The sequence below is a fragment of the Oryctolagus cuniculus genome, chromosome 16 (genome assembly GCF_051225735.1).
Source record: "Oryctolagus cuniculus isolate XC-2025 breed Fujian yellow rabbit chromosome 16, ASM5122573v1, whole genome shotgun sequence".
In the NCBI taxonomy this organism is placed as follows: Eukaryota; Metazoa; Chordata; class Mammalia; order Lagomorpha; family Leporidae; genus Oryctolagus; species Oryctolagus cuniculus.
Window position 1 is genome coordinate 13,126,073 of NC_142882.1, and position 21,728 is coordinate 13,147,800.

At 38.9% G+C, this 21,728-nt stretch overlaps 1 pseudogene; it reads right to left on the bottom strand.

Annotated features, from left to right (window-relative positions):
• The window catches only part of LOC149121500 (vomeronasal type-2 receptor 116-like), a 44,564-nt pseudogene extending 25,742 nt beyond the window's left edge, over positions 1-18,822 (bottom strand).
• Positions 18,823-21,728: the final 2,906 nt, after the last annotated feature.

A 21,728-nucleotide genomic window follows, 5' to 3' on the forward strand; every position in this document is an offset into this window, starting at 1 on the left:
TGAGATACTAGCAGAAAACTTCCCAGGTTTGGAGAAGGACAGAGACATCCTAGTACAGGAAGCTCATAGAACCCCTAATAAACATGACAAAAAGAGATCCTCACCACGACACGTTGTAATCAAACTCACCACAGTGAAACAGAAAGAAAAGATCCTAAAATGTGCAAGAGAGAAACGTCAGATTACTCTCAGAGGATCTCCAATTAGACTCACAGCTGACTTCTCATCAGAAATCCTACAGGATAGAAGGGAATGGCCAGATACAGCCAACGTATTAAGAGAAAAAAAAAACTGCCAGCCCAAAATATTATATCCTGCAAAGCTCTCATTTGTGAATGAAGGTGAAATCAAGACCTTTCATAGCAAACAGAAATTGAAAGAATTTGCGGCCACACATCCGGCCCTGCAAAAGATACTTAAAGATGTGCTGCACTCAGAAACACAGAAACACGGTCATCAATATGAAAGAAGGGAAAGGAAGAACACCTACCAGTAAAAGAGCATGGGAAGCTCAAAGCATATACTAGAAAATATTTCCGGGAAAATGGCAGGGCAAAGTCACTACGTATCAATAGTCACATTAAACATTAATGGTCTGAATTCTTCACTTAAAAGACACCGATTGGCTGATTGTCTCAAGGAACACAACCCAACAATTTGTTGCCTACAAGAAACACATCTCTCTAACAAAGATGCATGCAGACTGAAAGTGAAAGGTTAGAAAAAGATATTACATGCCAACAGAAACCAAAAAAAAAAAAAAGCAGGTGTAGCCATATTAATATCAGACAAAATAAACTTTAATACAAAAACTGTTAAGAGACACAAAGAGGAACACTATATAATGATTAAGGGTTCAATTCAACAGGAAGATGTAACTATTATAAATGTATATGAACCTAATTACAGGGCACCGGTTTATTTAAAAGATATGTTAAGGGACTTAAAGGGAGACTTAGACTCCAATACAATAGTACTGGGGGACTTCAATACCCCACTCTCAGAAATAGACAGATCATCCGGACAGAAGATCAACAAGGAAACAGCAGATTTAATCGACACTATTGCCCAAATGGATCTAACAGATATCTACAGAACTTTCAATCCTACATTTAAAGACTTCACATTCTTCTCAGCAGTGCATGGAACGTTCTCTAGGATTGATCACATACTAGGCCATAAAGCAAGTCTCAGTAAATTTAAAAGAATTAGAATCATACCATGCAGCTTCTCAGACCACAGCGGAATGAAGCTGGAAATTAGCAACTCAGGAAACCCTAGAAAGTAAGCAAACACATGGAGACTGAACAACATGCTCCTGAATGAACACTGGGTCATTCAAGAAATCAAAAGAGAAATCAAAAACTTTCTCGAAGTAAAAGAGGATAACAACACAACATATCAAACTTATGGGATACAGCAAAAGCAGTATTGACAGCAAGTTTATAGCAATAGGTGCCTATATCAAGAAATTAGAAGGCACCAAATAAATGAGCTTTCAGCACATCTCAAGGACCTAGAAAAACCGCAGCAAACCAGACCCAAATCTAGTAGGAGAAGAGAAATATTAAAATCAGAGAAGAAATTAACAGGATTGAATAAAAAAAAAAAAACTACAAAAAATCAGCCAAGCAAGAAGCTGGTTTTTTGAAAAAAATAAGGAAAACTGAAAACCCATTGGCCCAACTAACTAAAAAAAAGAAGAGAAAAGACCCAAATCAATAAAATCAGAGATGAAAAAGGAAACGTAACAACAGACACCACAGAAATAAAAAGAATCATCAGAAATTACTGCAAGGATTTGTATGCCAGCAAACAAGAAAATGTATCAGAAATGGATAGATTCCTGGACACATGCAATCTACCTAAATTGAACCAGGAAGACATAGAAAACCTAAATAGACCCATAACTGAAACAGAAATTGAAACAGTAATAAAGGCCCTCCCAACAAAGAAAAGTCCAGGACCAGATGGATTCACTGCTGAATTCTACCAGACATTTACAGAAGAACACTCCAATTCTTCTCAAACTATTCAGAACAATTGAAAAGGAGGTAATCCTCCCAAATTCTTTCTATGAAGCCAGCATCACCTTAATCTCTAAGCCAGAGAAAGATGCAGCATTGAAAGAGAATTATAGACCAATATCCCTGATGGACATAGACGCAAAAATCCTCAATAAAATTCTTGCCAATAGAATATAACAACACATCAGAAAGATTATCCATCCAGACCAGGTGGGATTCATCCCTGGTATGCAGGGATGGTTCAACATTCGCAAATCAATCAATGTGATTCACCACATTAACAGACTGCAAAAGAAAAACCATATGATCATCTCAATAGATGCAGAGAAAGCATTCGATAAAATTCAACACCCTTTCATGAGGAAAACTCTAAGCAAATTGGGTATAGAAGGAACATTCCTCAATATAATCAAAGCAATTTATGAAAAACCCATGGCCAGCATCCTATTGAATGGGGAAAAGTTGGAAGCATTGCCACTGAGATCTGGCACCAGACAGGGATGCCCACTCTCACCACTGCTATTCAACATAGTTCTGGAAGTTTTAGCCAGAGCCATCAGACAAGAAAAAGAAATTAAAGGAATACAAATTAAGAAGGAAGAAGTCAAACTATCCCTCTTTGCAGACGATATGATTCTTTACTTAGAGGATCCAAAGAACTCTACTAAGAGACTCTTGGATCTCATAGAGGAGTTTGGCAAAGTGGCAGGATATAAAATCAATGCACAAAAATCAACAGCCTTTGTATACACAGGCAATGCCATGGCTGAGAAAGAACTTCTAAGATCAATCCCTTTCACAATAGCTAAAAAACAATCAAATACATTGGAATAAACTTAACCAAGGACATTAAGGACCTCTACGATGATAATTACAAAACCTTAAAGAAAGAAATAGAAGAGGATACCAAAAAATGGAAAAATCTTCCATGATCATGGATTGGAAGAACCAACATCATCAAAATGTCCATTCTTCCAAAAGCAATTTATACATTCAATGCAATTCCAATCAGGATACCAAAGACATTCTTCTCAGATCTAGAAAAAATGATGCTGAAATTCATATGGAGGCACAAGAGACCTCGAATAGCAAAAGCAATCTTGTGCAAGAAAAACAAAGCTAGAGGCTTCACAATACCAGATTTCAGGACATACTACAGGGCAGTTGTAATCAAAACAGCATGGTACTGGTACAGAAACAGATGGATAGACCAATGGAACAGAATTGAAACACCAGAAATCAACCCAAACATCTACAGCCAACTTACATTTCATCAAGGATCTAAAACCAATTCCTGTAGCAAGGACAGTCTTTTCAATAAATAGTGCTGGGAAAACTGCATTTCCACATGCAGAAGCATGAAGCAAGACCCCTACCTTACACCTTAGACAAAAATCCACTCAGCATGGATTAAAGACCTAAATGTATGACCTGACACCATCAAGTTATTAGAGAACATTGGAGAAACCCTTCAAGATATTGGCACAGGCAAAGAGTTTCTGGAAAAGACCCGGGAGGCACAGGCAGTCAAAGCCAAAATTAACATTTGGGATTGCATAAAATTGAGAAGTTTCTGTACTGCAAAAGAAACAGTCAGGAGAGTGAAGAGGCAACTGACAGAATGGGAAAAAATATTTGCAAACTATGCAACGGATAAAGGGTTAATAACCAGAATCTACAAAGAGATCAAGAACTCCACAAAAGCAAAACCAAGAAACCACTTAAGAGATGGGCCAAGGACCTCAATAGACATTTTTCAAAAGAGGAAATCCAAAGGGCCAACAGGCACATGAAAAAATGTTCAAGGTCACTAGCAATCAGGGAAATGCAAATCAAAACCACAATGAGGTTCCACCTCACCCCAGTTAGAATGGCTCACATTCAGAAATCTACCAACAACAGATGCTGGCGAGGATGTGGGGAAAAAGGGACACTAACCCACCGTTGGTGGGAATGCAAACTGGTCAAGCCACTATGGAAGTCAGTCTGGAGATTCCTCAGAAACCTGATGATAACCCTACCATTCAACCCAGCCATACCACTCCTTGGAATTTACCCAAAGGAATTTAAATTGGCAAACAAAAAGCAGTCTGTACCCCAATGTTTATTGCAGCACAATTCACAATAGCCAAGACCTGAAACCAACCTACATGCCCATCAACGGTAGACTGGATAAAGAAATTATGGGATATGTACTCTTTAGAATACTATACCGCAGTAAGAAACAACGAAATCCAGTCATTTGCAACAAAATGGAGGAATCTGGAAATCATCATGCTGAGTGAAATAAGCCAGTCCCAAAGGGACAAATACCATATGTTCTCCCTGATCGGTGACAACTGACTGAACACCAAAAAGGAAACCTCCTGAAGTGAAATGGACACTATGAGAAATGGTGACTTCATCAGCATAGCCCTGACTGTTAATGAACAACTTAATACATTATCCCTCTTAGTAGTTTTTTTGTCTGTTCTACTTAATATGACTGGTTTAATTCTGTAATTAATACACAGTTATTCTTAAGTGTTGAAATTTAACTCAAATGAGATCCCTGTTAAACATAAGAGTGGGAATAAGAGAGGGAAGAGATGTACAATTTGGGACATGCTCAGGCTGACTTGCCCCAAATGGTAGAGTTAGAAACATACCAGGGGACTCCAATTCAATCCCATCAAGGTGGCATGTACCAATGCCATCTCACTAGTTCAAGTGATCAATTTCAGTTAACAATTGATCATAATGAAAGGACTAAGAGTCAAAGGGAGCACATAAACAAGTCTAGCACCTGCTAATACTAACCGATAGAATAAATAAAGGGGAGAGTGATCCAACATGGGAAGTGAGATACTCAGCAGACTCATAGAATCGCAGATGTCCTAAACAGCACTCTGGCCTCAGAATCAGCCCTAAAGGCATTCGGATCTGGCTGAAAAGCCCATGAGAGTATTTCAGGCATGGAAAGCAAATACACTCTGGAGAAAAAAAAAACACAACCCTAAATGAAAGATCTCTGTGAGTGAGATCCCAGTGGAAAGAACAGGTCTTCAAAGAAGGAGGTACCTTTCTCTAAAGGGAGGAGAGAAACTCCACTTTGACTATGACCTTGTCTAAATAAGTAAGAGTCAGAGAACTCAAAAGGCTTCCGTAGCCTTGGAATCTCATGAATGGAGAATAGGGAGATTAGTGATGCCATAAACAGGAGTGTCAATTTGTAAAGTCAACAACAGGAGTCACTGTGCTCTTACTCCTCATGTAGGATCTCTGTCCTTAATGTGCTCTACATTGTGATTTAATGCTATAACGAGTACTCAAACAGTATATTTCACTTTGTGTTTCTATGGGGGTGCAAACTGTTGAAATCTTTACTTAATGTATACTAAACTGATCTCCTGTAAAAAAAAAAAAAGAAATTATCAATTCCCAACTTGACTCTCACTGGGATTAAACATAACAATAGTTCTGATCTGATTTCATTATCATTTAAAAAATCATCTATTATTTTTCACTTTATGTTTCTGTGTGGGAGCAAACTGTTGAAATATTTAGTTAATGTATACTAAGCTGATCTTCTGTATATTAAGAGAATTGAAAAATGAATCTTGATGTGAATGGAAGGGGAGAGGGAGTGGGAAAGGGGAGGGTTGTGGGTGGGAGGGACGGTATGGGGGAAGCCATTGTAATCCATAAGCCGTACTTTGGAAATTTATATTCATTAAATAAAAGTTAAAAAAAAAGAAAGTTACACACTAGGTGAAAATATTTGCAAATCATATACCTAAAAGATATTATATTAATAATATCTAAATATTTCTTTCAACTCAGTATACTGTAAGACAATCTTAAAAAGCATAGAAGAAATCTGTCCAACAGAAATAAAAACATAGGTTCACATAAGAACTGGGGAGATTTTTTTTTTTCTGGCAGTCAGAGTTGGACAGTGAGAGAGACAGAGAGAAAGGTCTTCCTTCCGTTGATTCACCCCCCAAATGGCTGCTACGGCTGGCACTGCACTGATCCAAAGCCAGGAGCCAGGTGCTTCCTCCCGGTCTCCCATGCAGGTGCAGGGCCCAAGCACTTGGGCCATCTTCCACTGCCTTCCTGGGGCACAGCAGAGAGCTGGACTGGAAGAGGAGCAACCGGGACAGAATTTGGCGCTCCAACCAGGACTAGAACCCAGAGTACCAGCGCCGCAGGAGAAGGATTAGCCTAGTGAGCCATGGCGCCAGCTGGAGATGTGTTTTTGATAATATTATTCATAATAATAAAATCTGAAAGCAATTTAAGGTCTATTCAGGTAGATGAATAAATCAAATGGGTATATTTGTGCAGTGGAATTCTATTCAGCAATAACAACCTAGATACTTGATACATGCCACAGCATGGGTGAAGCTCAAAATGATTATGCTAAATTAAAGAAGCTAGTCTTTTTTTAAACTAGAAACCTTTTATTTAAGGTATAGAAACTTCATGCATTTCATATATACAAATTAAGCATCATAGTGATTCATTCTTCCCACCCCACCCTCCCTCCCACCTTCTTCCTGCTATCCTTCTTCCTCCTCCCTCTTCTATTCCCATTATTATTTTTCACTAAGATCTATTTTTAATTATCTTTATGCACCTAATTTTTAAAAAATTTTTATTTGACAGATAGAGTTAGACAGTGAGAGAGAGAGACACACACACACACAGAGAGAAGTCTTCCTTCTGTTGGTTCACTCCCCAAATGGCCACCATGGCTGGTGCTGCACCGATCCGAAGCCAGGCACTTCCTCCTGGTCTCCCATGCGGGTGCTGGGCCCGGGCACTTGGTCCATTTTCCACTGCCCTCCAGGGCCCCAGCAGAGAGCTGGACTGGAAGAGGAGCAACCAGGACTAGAACCCGGTGCCCATATAGGATGCCGGCACTGTAGGCAGAGGATTAACCAAATGAGCCACAGCGCCAGCCCTATACACCTATGATTAACCTTACATTAAGTTAAAGAGTTCAACGAATAGTATGCAAAAGAAGTCTGTTCCTCAATTGTTGAGACAAGGGCTGTTCAAAGTCATCACATCTCAAAGTGCCAAATTCAGTTCTATAGATTACATTTTAGGTACTCTATTATATTAGTTACCACAGATTAGGGAGAACATATGGTATTTGCCTTCTTGGGACTGGCTTATTTCACTAAGTGTAATGGTTTCCAGTTGAATCCATTTTGTTGCAAATGACAGGATTCCCTTTTTTTTTTAATTGCTGTGTAGTATTCCATGGTGTAATATACCGTAATTTATTCAGTCTTCAACTGATAGACATCTGGATTGATTCTATATCTTAGCTATTGTGAATTGAGCGGCAATAAATATGGGGGTACAGATAAAAAAAAAAGAAATAGATCAACAGGACAGAAGATCAACAAGGAAACAGCAGATTTAATTGACACTATTGCCCAAATGGATCTAACAGATATCTACAGAACTTTCAATCCTACATTTAAAGATTTTACATTCTTCTCAGCAGTGCATGGAACCTTCTCTAGGATTGATCACATACTAGGCCATAAAGCAAGTCTCAGCAAATTCAAAAGCATTAGAATTATACCATGCAGCTTCTCAGACCACAGCGGAATGAAGCTGGAAATTAGCAACTCAGGAAACCCTAGAGAGTATGCAAACACATGGAGACTAAACAACATGCTCCTGAATGAACACTGGGTCATTCAAGAAATCAAAAGAGAAATCAAAAACTTTCTGGAAGTAAAAGAGGATAACAACACAACATATCAAAATTCATGGGATACGGCAAAAGCAGTGTTGAGAGGCAAGTTTATAGCAATAGATGCCTATATCAAGAAATTGGAAAGGCATCAAATAAATGAGCTTTCACTGCATCTCAAGGACCTAGAAAATCTGCAACAAACCAGACCCAAATCTAGTAGGAGAAGAGAAATAATTTAAATCAGAGAAGAAATTAACAGGATTGAATCCAAAAAAATGCTACAAAAAATCAACCAAGAGAAGAACTGGTTTCTGAAAAAATGAATAGAATTGAAAACCCATTGTCCCAACTAACTAAAAAAAAAGAAGAGAAAAGACCCAAATCAATAAAATCAGAGATGAAAAAAGAAACGTAACAACAGACACCACAGAAATAAAAAGAATCATCAGAAATTACTACAAGGACTTGTATGCCAGCAAACAAGAAAATCTATCAGAAATGGATAGATTCCTGGACACATGCAATCTACCTAAATTGAACCAGGAAGACATAGAAAACCTAAATAGACCCATAACTGAAACAGAAATTGAAACAGTAATAAAGGCCCTCCCAACAAAGAAAAGCCCAGGACCAGATGGATTCACTGCTGAATTCTACCAGACATTTACAGAAGAACACTCCAATTCTTCTCAAACTATTCAGAACAATTGAAAAGGAGGTAATCCTCCCAAATTCTTTCTATGAAGCCAGCATCACCTTAATCTCTAAGCCAGAGAAAGATGCAGCATTGAAAGAGAATTATAGACCAATATCCCTGATGGACATAGACGCAAAAATCCTCAATAAAATTCTTGCCAATAGAATATAACAACACATCAGAAAGATTATCCATCCAGACCAGGTGGGATTCATCCCTGGTATGCAGGGATGGTTCAACATTCGCAAATCAATCAATGTGATTCACCACATTAACAGACTGCAAAAGAAAAACCATATGATCATCTCAATAGATGCAGAGAAAGCATTCGATAAAATTCAACACCCTTTCATGAGGAAAACTCTAAGCAAATTGGGTATAGAAGGAACATTCCTCAATATAATCAAAGCAATTTATGAAAAACCCATGGCCAGCATCCTATTGAATGGGGAAAAGTTGGAAGCATTGCCACTGAGATCTGGCACCAGACAGGGATGCCCACTCTCACCACTGCTATTCAACATAGTTCTGGAAGTTTTAGCCAGAGCCATCAGACAAGAAAAAGAAATTAAAGGAATACAAATTAAGAAGGAAGAAGTCAAATTATCCCTCTTTGCAGACGATATGATTCTTTACTTAGAGGATCCAAAGAACTGTACTAGAGACACTTGGAATGCATAGAAGAGTTTGGCAAAGTGGCAGCATATAAAATCAATGCAAAAAAAATCAACAGCCTTTGTATATACAGGCAATGCCATGGCTGAGAAAGAACTGCTAAGATCAATCTCATTCACAATAACTACAAAAACTATCAAATACCTTCAAATAAACTTAACTAAGGATGTTAAAAATCTCTACGATGATAATTACAAAACCTTAAAGAAAGAAATAGAAGAGGATACCAAAAAATGGAAAAATCTTCCATGATCATGGGTTGGAAGATTCAGTATCGTCAAAATGTCCATTCTCCCAAAAGCAATTTATAGATTCAATGCAATTCCAATCAGGATACCAAAGACATTCTTCTCAGATCTAGAAAAAAATGATGCTGAAATTCATATGGAGATGCAGGAGACCTCAAATAACTAAAGTAATTTTGTACAGCAAAAACAAAGCCGCAGGCATCACAATACCAGATTTCAGACATACTACAGGGCAGTTGTAATCAAAACAGCATGGTACTGGTACAGAAACAGATGGATAGACCAATGGAACAGAATTGAAACACCAGAAATCAACCCAAACATCTACAGCCAACTTACATTTCATCAAGGATCTAAAACCAATTCCTGTAGCAAGGACAGTCTATTCAATAAATGGTGCTGGGAAAACTGGATTTCCCTGTGCAGAAGCATGAAGCAAGACCCCTACCTTACACCTTACACAAAAATCCACTCAGCATGGATTAAAGACCTAAATCTATGACCTGACACCATCAAATTATTAGAGAACACTGGAGAAGCCCTGCAAGATATTGGCACAGGCAAAGAGTTTCTGGAAAAGTCCCTAGAGGTGTAGACAGTCAAAGCCAAAATTAACATTTGGGATTGCATCAAATTGAGAAGTTTCTGTACTGCAAAAGAAACAGTCAGGAGAGTGAAGAGGCAACGGACAGAATGGAAAAAATATTTGCAAGCTATGCTACAGATAAAGGATTAATTACCAGAATCTACAAAGAGATCAAGAAACTCCACAAAAACAAAACCAACAACCCACTTAAGAGATGGCCCAAGGACCTCAATAGACATTTTTCAAAAGAGGAAATCCAAAGGGCCAACAGGCACCTAAAAAAGTGTTCAAGATCACTAGCAATCAGGGAAATGCAAATCAAAACCACAATGAGGTTTCACCTCACCCCCGTTAGAATTTTTCACATTCAGAAATCTACCAACAAAAGATGCTGGTGAGGATGTGGGGAAAAAGAGACACTAATCCACTGTTGGTGGGAATGTAAACAGGTAAAGCCACTATGGAAGTCAGTCTGGAGATTCCTCAGAAACCTGAATATAACCCTACCATTCAACTCAGCCAACCCACTCCTTGGAATTTACCCAAAGGAAATTAAATTGGCTAATAAAAAAGCGGTCTGCACCTTAATGTTTATTGTAGCTCAATTCACAATAGCTAAGACCTGGAATCAACCTAAATGCCCATCAACAGTAGACTGGATAAAGAAATTATGGGATATGTACTCTGCAGAATACTATACAGCAGCGAAAAACAATGAAATCTCGTCATTTGCAACAAAATGGAGGAATCTGGAAAACATGCTGAATGAAATAAGCCAGTCCAAATGGACAAATATCATATGTTCTCCCTGATCGGTGACAACTATCCGAGCACCAAAAAGGAAACCTGTTGAAGTGAAATGGACACTATGAGAAGTGGTGACTTGATCAGTCCTTGCTCTGACTGTTGATAAACAACTTAATACTTTATCCCTCCTAGTATTATTTTTGTTTGTTCTATTTAATACTATTGGTTTAATTCTGTAATTGATACACAGTTAGTCTTAAGTGTTGAAACTTAACTGAAAAGTGATCCCTGTTAAAATATAGGAATGGGAATAAGAGAGGAAAGAGATGTACAATTTGGGACATGCTCAAGCTGACTTGCCCCAAACAGTAGAGTTAGAAACATGCCGGGGGATTCCAATTCAATCCCATCAAGGTGGCATGTACCAATGCCATCTCACTAGTCCAAGAGATAAATTTCTGTTCACAATTGATCATAATGATAGGACTAAGAGTCAAAGGGATCACATAAACAAGACTATTGTCTGAAAATACTAACCGATAGAATAAAAAAGTGAGAGAACCATCCAACATGGGAAGGGGGATACACAGCAGACTCATAGAATGGCAGATGTGCTAAACAGCACTCTGGCCTCAGAATCAGCCCTTAAAGCATTCGGATCTGGCTGAAAAGCCCATGATAGTATTTCAGGCATGGAAAACAAAGACACTCTGGCAAAAAAAAAAATTGACCTAAATGAAAGATCTCCACGAGTGAGATCCTAGTGGAAAGAACAGGTCATCAAAGGAGGTACCTTTCTCTGAAGGGAGGAGAGAACATCCACTTTGACTATGAACTTGTCTAAATATGATCAGAATCAGTGAACTCAAAGGCTTGCATAGCCTTGGCAACACATGACAAGAGCCTAGGGTGATTACTGATGCCATAAACAAGAGTGTCAATTTGTTGAGTCAACAACAGGAGTCACTGTGCTCTTACTCCTCATGTAGGATCTCTGTCCTTAATGTGCTGTACATTGTGATTTAATGCTATAACGAGTACTCAAACAGTATATTTCACTTTGTGTTTCTATGTGGATGCAAACTGTTGAAATCTTTACTTAATGTATACTAAACTGACCTTCTCTATATAAAGATAATTGAAAATGAATCTTGATGTGAATGGAATGGGAGAGGGAGCAGGAGAGGGGAGGGTTGCAGGTGGGAGGGACGTTATGGGGGGGAAGCCATTGTAATCCATAAGCTGTACTTTGGAAATTCATATTCATTAAATTAAAGTTAAAAAAAAGAAAATAGATCTCAGTGTAAAGTAGGAATGGAAATTGGAGAGGAAGGAGGAAGAAGGATGTGGAGATTCACAATGTTCCTAAGGTTGTATTTATGAAATGTTTGAAGTTTAGATACCTTAAATAAAAGTGTTCTGGGGAAATAAAAGAAAAATTCATTTTGGCTATGAAATAAAAATAAATTAAAGGAAAGTAAACTGTCTGTGTGTATCATTTTGGTTGAAAATACAATGTTTTGCCATGCTTAGTTTTAAATCTTTGTGGAATAAATTATTAAGAACTACATGGTAGCTTTGGGATCCACAAGGAGAGAAGGCCTATACTTCTGGGAATGGAGAGACCCTACCCGCACTTCTGGGAAAGAAAAGTCCTTGTGAAGGTCCACCGGTTGCCTAAAGGTCAACCCACGAGCATCAGACCTGCCTCAACCTTTAACCTCTATGCCCTATATCTATAAAAGGAGCCCTTCCAACCTCTGACGCTCTGTTGGGGCTGGGAAACCTTGCCCAGGAGCGGAATCCCAATAAAAGCTTGTGAATTAATTGATTCGTCTGCCTGGGAAGGTTTGTTATGTGCCAGAAACCTTCCACTGCACACTACCATAGCATGAATGTTCAAAAGTTATTTTAAAATTTGCTACATATAAGAGAAGTTGAACATTTTTCATTGGATTATCATTTACATCCCCTGCCTATATTCCTGCAGAACTATGGTCTTCTTTCTTGGTATTTGTTGAACACTTTATGTAGTGCAGCATTAAGCCTTTGAGTCAAATGCAAACTAAAACTATACTATCTCAAAATAACAAATAAAATATTACTAGGTTGAGCAATAAAATGAATCAATAAAATTGTAAAACAGAATGATAAAAATCTGTAAGATGGAAAGTTATACAGTTTGAAAAAGAAATAAATGATGCCTGCTGCAATGTGGATGGGTTTGAAGCCAGACTCCTATGCTACATATTGATCAGAATTATTCAGAAAAGGTAAGCTCAGAGAAACTAAAGAAGATGATTGCTTGCATGATATGAGTTTGAAACTGACTTCTTATTGCATAAAGAAATTTTTATAGGGTGATGAAAATGTCTTCAATCCACTTAGAGAAGACTATTGCACGAATGTGTGAACATACTATGCACAATCTGAATGTTCAATATGAATATGCATGTACTTAAATGCTTTTGACTTATCCAGTTTAAAATTGGTTCATCTTAGCTATGAGAATTTCACATTAATAAAAACAACATTGTATCGCATGTGCAAGTGAAAAAATAAAACTTAAAACAAAGACAAAAACAAAAACCAATATATTGATGAAAGAACATACAGTTAATGATTCGGTGCCATGTTTAAATGAATATTCCATATATGTTTGATAAAGACATCATTTCAAAATAGCTCAACAATGAGAATTTATTAAGATATTTTGGGCAACACAATATCTCTACAGAGGAACACTGTATGACCAAGCACCTCCCGTGTCTGGAAAAGGAATCTCACTTAAATGACAATGTCAACAAAGAGATGTCAAGCACTCAATAGCCAGGGCAAACAGAACATAAAGCTTGTATAATTAGATGTCTTAGCAAATATGAACAATTACATTGTCTGTACATTGATAAAAATATAAATTAATTCAGTCTCCACCATTTCAGGGATAGCCTTTTAATATAAAATAACATTGTCGTTGTAGCCTGGATGAAAATTTACATCATAATTTATTTTTACTCAATATAAAATTTTTCTCTAAAATCCATTACTAACTCTGAGAGGGAGAGAAACACAACCCCATGCCTGTCCTGGACTGAGGCTACAACCAACAACAGGCAGTCAGACCCCAGTTTTTCACATAGGTGGCCAGGACCAAGTTAACATGAAGATTCAACCCTTCCTTCCAGGGTCCCCAGGAGTCAGACGTCCATGTCAGGAGCCAAAGCCAAAGGTAGAAATTTATGCCATGCACTCAGAATGCTAGGATAATGTCCAATACAATAAGTTTTTAAAGGAAAAATCAATTTTAGTTCCCCCATATTTCTGGAATGCTATTTCAGAGTGGATTCTTGGTACTAAACTCTAAATATATGATAATAAAACAAGTGGAAAAAATTTAGAATCCTTTAGAACTTGCTTTTTTCTTTAAGCCTTTCAAAGTGTTCTTCTCAGGTCTAATAAGAATAACATAGCACTTGGGAAAAAAGATGCAGCCTAGGAGCCCTGCACTGGAGGCCAAGATGGAGAAGACCTCCACGGCCACCATGACCTTCCCCTTGGTGCTGTGGTAGACAGGCAGGAAGGTCACCCAGACACTGCAGAACACCAGCATGCTGAATGTCAGGAACTTGGCTTCATTGAAGGTGTCAGGCAGATTCCTGGCTAGGAAAGCTACAGTGAAGCTGGCCAAGGCCAAGGAGCCCAGGTAGCCCAGGACACAGTAGAAGGCAGTGGCCGAGCCCTTGTTGCACACCAGGATGATGTGGTCAAGCTCAGAGTGTGTATCTAACTCAATAAAAGGAGGATAGGTTCCCAACCAGATGCCACAGAGAGCCAGTTGGATCAAGGAGCAGATGGGAATAACAGAGTTATGGCGCTTGCTCTGTGCTTATCATGTGTTTGTAAAGATGAATTGGTTTCATGATCTACAGGCATCAATAGAAAGTCTTGATTATTACACTTCCTGAATTTCTCAGCTGCAATATAGCAGGTTCCACCTGCAAATCTCAGATGATGACTCATCTAATGTGTTGTGATGTCTTTTAGCATCAGTGCTAAAGTTGACTTTCTAGAATGAGCACCACCAGACAACAGCTTAAACATAAAGAAATAGCTGTAGTGATCATAAATTGATATATTGAATTAACAAGTACATATGTGCATAGAAAAAATGATGCACTAAAAATTCACTGGGTCCTACTGAAACTCTTTGGTTTCCCTTTTGTGGAGAATTAATTAGGACCATAAATTATGGATTGGAAATTTTCTACCTGTCTGATTGGCAATTTCTCTATATTATATAATTACATAATGTATATAATTAATTTATATTATGTATAATTAATCAATTATAGATTTGATCAATATTTGCAACAAAATACATGGAATTGAAGATCACTATGCTGAGTGAGATACTGCAGGCCCAGGAAAGAAACATCAGATGTTTTTCTGATTTGTTCAAGTTAATATACAGAGTACAAACACTGTGATGATATCCTAGCATGTTGTTTCCATGAAACATACCATGTATATGATATATACCCTAATTTCCCTTTATTAGGAACATTGTCATTAATCCCTCACCTTTTTAAATTAATAGTCCTATTCCAAGAAAAAGCTGTATATATGAATATATATAAATATCTACATGTGATGTACACGTAGCAGGATGCCAAAATTGTTAAATTTTACAAATGAAAAATGAATAGAAATGAAAAATAATTGGTCAATATGTCTTTTTTGGCTTTATATAAATTCCAAAGAATATTAGGGAATGACAACTTTTTATCTGTTGTTTACTCATGTGTTTCATTGTATACTTTACAGTATTTCAGCCAGCATTAGAAACTTTCCTAATATGATTTCTGATTAGAAAGTAAACATTCAAAATCTACAGTGACTGAAATTTCCAGCCAAAGCCAACAATCACAGATATACCACTAACCAAAAGAAAGAGCCCACATTCTTTTGTACCTAATCTCTCTGAACTTGAGATGAAAAGCAGGGTCATGATGCTGTACCTCAATAAAACATCTCTAGATTCCATCAAGTGGCCAGTGCTTGTTCTGTTCTAAGGGAGGTTTACCTGCCAGGGAAGAATCATGGGCTGGGCTGCTTCTCCTGGAGATCCCATTTCTACTTTCTCCAAAAGCATTTTATGGAGGACATGAGCCACTGTGTAGACAGCATTGTAGACTAAATAGCTGGAGTCAGATATGGTCAACAGGTCAATATGTCCTGGAAGAAACTCTAAGGAAGTATTTCGTGAGCAGGTTCCAATACGTCCACAAAATGACCCTGCAAGTGAGCAGTCCAGATGGAAAAGCCATAATTTACTAAAGTAAAAGTCTTCTGGGTAGTGGGAAGGGTTTGCCATCTTGACAAAATGTTGGAGGCCAGGGATTTCTTCCTTGTGGGGTGAAAATGAGAAGCCTCCATGTAGAGAGTGCAACATGTGGTTTGTCTCAGACATAACAAGATCCCACTTTGATGTCAAGATCCACACCTTCCCCATGGTTAAAAAGGACCTCACTGAAATATCCACAATGATGAGACCTCTTACATCACCATAGAGTATATGCACATTTGCAGATGAAGCTCTGATGCTACTCATGAAAGTGAGATCACTATCCCCATACAACTTCTTTGTGACAGGGAGCTTCACTGTAAAGGCCACACAGACACTTTTCTTGAGCATCTCTGCTTCAAAGTACTGAAGGAACTGCTCTCCCTTCATGTCATCAGACACAAAGAGAGCCACCCACATCCAGCCAAAATGCAGCAACAAGGAGATCATTCCATGGCCCAAAGAGCTGTCACTGGTGGCCATCTGATAGAGTGAGGGAAACTGGTCCTTATCATTTAGCATGGGATCAAAAGGGCCATAGGTGAGCTGAAAGCAAAGAAAAACATGATCACATTTTTGTGAGATTTGTCTTATCTCACTTGGAAGTGAGTGAAAAAAAATCTCCCCAAGGTGAGCTTTAAGTAGGTTACTATTGTGTGAAAAGAAAAAGTGCAGTGAGATGAAAAATCTTGCTATATTGACCACAGAGAAGACCATGCTTCACATGCACATTACTTTAGGTTAATAAATGTGACTCCTCATCCTTAGCTTTAAAGAAAATCTGTCAGTTTCTGTATGCTCTTCATGCCCTGCAGTGGGGACTGAGGAATAAGAAACTTTGGATGCTGCTTCACCCAGCCAGTGGTCTTTCCCACATCCTTGCCCAGGGTGACTGGTGGAGCAGAGCCACCTTCTCCATGGTAGATAACTTTAGACAGAAATCTCTACTGTGTTGATCTCTTGGTATTTGGTGTACACGGATTACCACAGGAATCCTGCATTGTCTCCAAGAATACAATTACCAACCCTCTTTGATTTGGGGCAAAATAATTTTTCCAAAACAGAAACTTCCGCTCACCATGTGGCCTATGTTTGGCAGGCACATTTTCTTGTGTAGTGTGTCCCTGGGGAAGTATTTTTTAGATACTGGTGCAGACCTAGGGAGGAAGTGATAATGTCTCAAGTCATTGGGTCATGGAATTCATGTGGAATGACTTCCTGGTTCTACACATCTGCTCTGGCAGACTCAGCCCAACATCATGGCAGACATTTGGTGAGCAAACCAGCAGAGCTGGTTATATTGGAGCCCCTTGTCTGACTGGCTGCTTCGCTGTCTCCTGAAGATTGGATTCAATGTCCACATGTTTGATATGTAGAGTTGTATATGGCATGGCCACTGAGAATGTGAAAAAAATCAATCTGTGTGCTTGTGACTAATTAGGATTGAAAACATGATTGGTTGAGCTCCAGTATAACTGGATATGAGTCTCAACACTCCATGGTGGAGCCAGCCTTGTGGCACTGTGTGTTAGCCTATCAATGATGATACCAGCATCCAATTTTAAATTGTCAGTTCAAGTCCTGGCTAATAAGCTTCCGATCTACTTGCCTGCCAATGTGCCTGAGCATTCAGCAATGTGTTACACAAGTACTAGGCACCTTTCTACCATGTGGTATAACTGGAAGGAGATAGTGGCTGCTGGCTGCTGGCTGCTGACTGCTGGCTGCTAGCTGCTGGCTGGCTCAGATCTAGCTGTTGTGGGAGTTTGGGGAGTGACCCTGTGGAATAGGAGATCCACCCCACCTCTGTGTGTATGTGTATGTGTATGTGCCTTTCCTTCTTTCTCTATTGCTTTGCCATTTAGAAAAACAAATATAGAAGTCTTTTTAAAAATAATTTTTCACTGTTACACTCAGTGTTTTCCCAAAGAGAACCAAGAGGCAGATCCCCATATCCATTAGTCCTAGATCTCTGGGTGCCACCTGAGACAGTGCTGGCCTAGGATGGGGCATGTCTGAGTGCTGTGGACATTTTTTATGAGGCATAGAGGTGAGACTATTAGATAGTCAATGCTTCCAGCAGGTGGGAGATGGTTACACAGGCCCTAGACAGGAATATTAAGAATATGGTCAGCCGGCACCACGGCTCACTAGGCTAAACCTCCACCTTGCAGCACCAGAACACTGGGTTCTAGTCCCGGTTGGGGCACTGGATTCTGACCCAGTTGCCCCTCTTCCAGGCTAGCTCTCTGCTGTGGCCAGGGAGTGCAGTGGAGGATGGCCCAGGTGCTTGGGCCCTGCACCCCATGGGAGACCAGGATAAGCACCTGGCTCCTGCCATCAGATCAGTGCGGTGCGCCGGCCGCAGTGCACTGGCTGCAGCGGCCTTTGGAGGGTGAACCAATGGCAAAGGAAGACCTTTCTGTCTCTCTCTCTCACTGTCCACTCTGCCTGTTAAAAAAAAAGGAATATGGTCAACATACCCTGCTATTTGCCTTTATTCCTTATCCTTCCCCTGTTAATAACCTCATGTCCCTGAAAAATCCATGGGATCTCTCCTATACCATGGTGGAATATGCACACTCGGCTGCCCCATTTCCATTTTTCAGAGGTGAGAGAATGGTGTTGGAGGAGATTCAACTATTGTTCTCCAAATTCACAACTCATTTACCTGTGGGGTTTTGTAGAGCTCCAAAAGTGTTCCAAATTCAATGGACAATGCTGATGTGGTTCCAGCAATGACGGCAACATGTCTTCCTTGTTTATGGCAGCTGTAGTTAGGAAAAGCCAGATTCATCCCAGCCAACCAATACACTAAGCTCAATAAGGTATACTGTTCACTGGCAAAGGCATTGAAGAATTTGAAACCCAGGGTCAGGTTGGGGAGTAGCTGGGGGTCCTTATTGATCTCCTGGATGGCAAAGCAGAAGGCCAGCACGTATTGGTAGCTCTTCCACAGCCACCTAAAAAGAGGGGCAGCATCAGGGAGAAGGTTCAGAGCATGGAATTCAGAGCAACAACACAGCCACGCCCTGAAGCAGCAATGGTCAGACTCAGGCTTCCACTCAGTTGTGCCACAGCTCTTGCACATGGAGGAGGTGTGAGGGAGGTTCCAAGGGCTCTAGAAGATCCTGGCAAGGTCCTTGGACTCCTCTGAAGCAAACCATGTCTATGATCACTCTCACCTTCATGAACCCTCTAGGGAATCTTTGATGTGTTCAACCTAAGGACAACACCCAGGAGCAAGCATTTCTGTTTTCAGTAATTTCTGGAGTAGGCTGAATACCACCTGACTCATCTGTTGTCCAAAATTTTAGAACATTCTCAGGGCCACCTGAGCTGTTTTTCCCTAGTCCTCACTTTAATTTTCTACTCTAATATTTTGCTTTGCTCAAATCAGATTTAACATTTTGTTTTCCTTGAATGTAAACATTTGACTCCTGAAATCTGTCAGATAATTGCTGATGATTGCTTAGTTTCCATTTATTTTTTTCTCTATTGAATTCACATTTGTCATTTCATATTTTACACTTGCATTTTGCCTCCTGTTTTCTATATATGTTCTTAAAATTGTTATTAATACAAAGATTTCATATATTTCATAGATATTCTAAGAGGATAACCATATGTCCCTCCCTTAATTATCCCTCCTTCCTTTCTCTTTTTTCATTTAATCTTTGATATAACATAATCTCAATTTACTCTATAATCACAACATATATCTTAAGTGAAAATAGGATTTCTGAGAATTTAGGAACTCTCACATTTTATGAGAGAGTGGATGGTCTATTTCCTCACTATGGATTTCTTTTATCTTCTTCCCTTGGAATTCTTTTGAACTTTTATAACTTATTACATTGCTTCCATAATTTGAAAGCTAAGAAAAGTCATACATGTTAATAAGTTACCTGGGACTCAATATATTCATCCAATCATTCCTTTAGTTACTTTGCATTGGATATTATGTTTCTGTTTTGGGCTTAATTAAGAGTTTGTCATTTATCCTTATCCTCAATATTATAAACACATTCAAAAAGTTTCTAATTGACAGTGCTTTATTTTTAGCTGAACAGTATTTATTGGGTCAGACAGTGTTGTGCATGTTGTTCTTATATGAGGAGTTTAAAATTTAATTTTGTCCTCCAGGTAAAAGTCAGTATTCTAGACACACTTAATCCAAGGAGATTTTCAGATATGTCGAGGACTTACTTGTTAAAAATGAAGTCAACCTGGCACAGAAATCATGCTACTGTCATGTGTCCATAGCTTAAATTTATTTATTTGAATAATAAATTAAAACCATTGAATAAACTTTTTTTTCTTTTACACATTTAGTCTTAGTAATAGAATTTTTCATTGTGAAGGGCATACTGCATTCACCCTGGGTTATTTACAGCATGTGCTATCAGCTGAAAGTTGACTAGCTTAATTCTTTTTTTTCCTGAATGCAAAGTTGTGAGTTGTTAAGTACAGAACCTGGCATGCAGAGTTATTTTTTTAAGTAAACAGGAGTGTCTGACACCAAAGCAGACCTAGATATTAAGATATTTTGAGAAAAGTATACTAAATGTTGTTGCAAGCCACAACATGGATAAAATAGGAAAACATGGTGCACTGCAAGATGTTAGTCACAAAAGACCACAAGGGGTATGAATCAGTTCACATGGAGGGGCTATAACAGACTGATCTTCAGACACACAAGACAGATGGGTGGTATGGACTAGGAGGGAAAGAATGAAAAATGTAGAGACACTGAAAAGGACTATGGGGATTTGTGAGTGGGTGATGAACATTAACAGGTTTATCAGCAATGAGTTGGTAACTCTTTTAAAAATCTTGATAAAAGACTTTATCTCATTATTCAATGATGTACCCCAATCATCTCAGAGAAATATGCAGTTTATTAAATGAAATTGATCATTAGAGTATTACATACAGTCACGCAAAATGAATGCCAAATTAAAGGCCAAACACTGGGTAAACAAGTGTGGGATCTGCACATAAAATAACTCCTTTTAGGCAAATAACAACACATCTTCCATCAGCTTTAAGGGAGTTCAGTCATTGTATTGAAGCTGGAGCTTGAAGCCAAAGTCCACAAAGAATTAATCATCTGGCCCATATTAACTAAAGGAGACTAAAGCATATATAATTTTATTTTAGAGTGTGACAAGCACATGAAGGCTGGCATGTCTGCACAAACAAGGGTGACCAGACACTTTTCTACCTGGGGAACAGAAGGCAGGGCAAAGCCTGTCCTCCTCTTTTTGGCGTGGGCTGACCTCACCCTGAGATCATGAACAAGACAGGTCCTCACTGTCTCCCAGTGTCCCTGAGATGAGAGATTACATGGTAACCCTGTGCCTCAGAGGTTGCCAGGCCCATTATCAGTTGCCCACACTGCATGGCAATCTGCTGAGTGGATAAGCTTTAAATTCCAAAAAGCATGGAAAAGCCAGACACACACCATTTAAACCAACAGCTCTCTGCCTCACCCTCTTCTGAACACATGAGCATGTGGTTCTCTGCAGTGAGTCAGAAACACACTCCACTGTCACCATCAACAAGGGTGCAGAGACAGGATGTTTGTTTCTAATCCTCTTCAGACATCCATGTTAAAAGTTACTAAAACACATGCTGCACAGGTACGTCAAGCCCAGAATTTTCTGTGTGATTCCTGGAGAACCATCAGGATCCAAGTGA